This window comes from Phoenix dactylifera, unplaced genomic scaffold (genome assembly GCF_009389715.1).
Source record: "Phoenix dactylifera cultivar Barhee BC4 unplaced genomic scaffold, palm_55x_up_171113_PBpolish2nd_filt_p 000377F, whole genome shotgun sequence".
Taxonomy (NCBI): Eukaryota; Viridiplantae; Streptophyta; class Magnoliopsida; order Arecales; family Arecaceae; genus Phoenix; species Phoenix dactylifera.
In genome coordinates, this window is record NW_024067826.1 from 217576 (window position 1) to 218331 (window position 756).

At 39.0% G+C, this 756-nt stretch overlaps 1 pseudogene; it reads right to left on the reverse strand.

Moving 5' to 3' along the window:
* Positions 1-293: 293 nt before the first annotated feature.
* On the reverse strand, positions 294-391 carry LOC120105828 (annotated as a pseudogene).
* Positions 392-756: the final 365 nt, after the last annotated feature.

The following is a 756-nucleotide window of genomic DNA, read 5'->3' on the forward strand; positions in this document are numbered from 1 at the left end:
TAGGACACTTTGAAATCAAACCAAGAGTAATTCAATTGCTGCCCAAGTATCATGGGATGGAATCCGAGAACCCTTATCTTCATCTTAAAGATTTTGAGAAAATTAGTATCACATTTAGAGTACCAAATATATCGGAAGACGTCCTTAAATTGACCTTGTTTCCTTTTTCCTTAAAGGATAAAGCCAAAACATGGCTGAACTCCTTGAGACCTAGATCGCTAGGAACATGGCATGACATGCAAAGAGAATTCTTGAAAAAATTCTTTTCCGCACAAAGGACTAACTTTTTGAAAAGGCACATTAGTAATTTCCAACAAAAAGACCATGAAACATTTTATGAATGCTGGGAGAGATTTAAAGATTTGCTTCTCTCTTGTCCTCATCATGGGTTTGAAACATGAAGAACCATTAGTTTCTTTTATGAAGGGTTGTCTCCACAGTTAAAACAATTTATAGAGACTATGTGCAATGGTCTATTTTTGGAAAAGCAACCCGATGAGGCATGGGACTATTTAGATTCTCTCACAGAGACTGCACAATTATGGGATACAGGGGATAGAGTGAATAAACCTTTACCTAAGCCTACTAGCATTGGACACGGGGGCCTTTACAACCTTAGTACTCAGGATGATATTCAGGCTAAAGTGGCAGCCCTCACTAGGAAGGTAGAGGAAATTGAATTTAGAAGGATTGAACCCGTCAAGACCGTAGAACATAACAGCGAGTGTTGTAGGATTTGCGAGATGCCTGGCCATC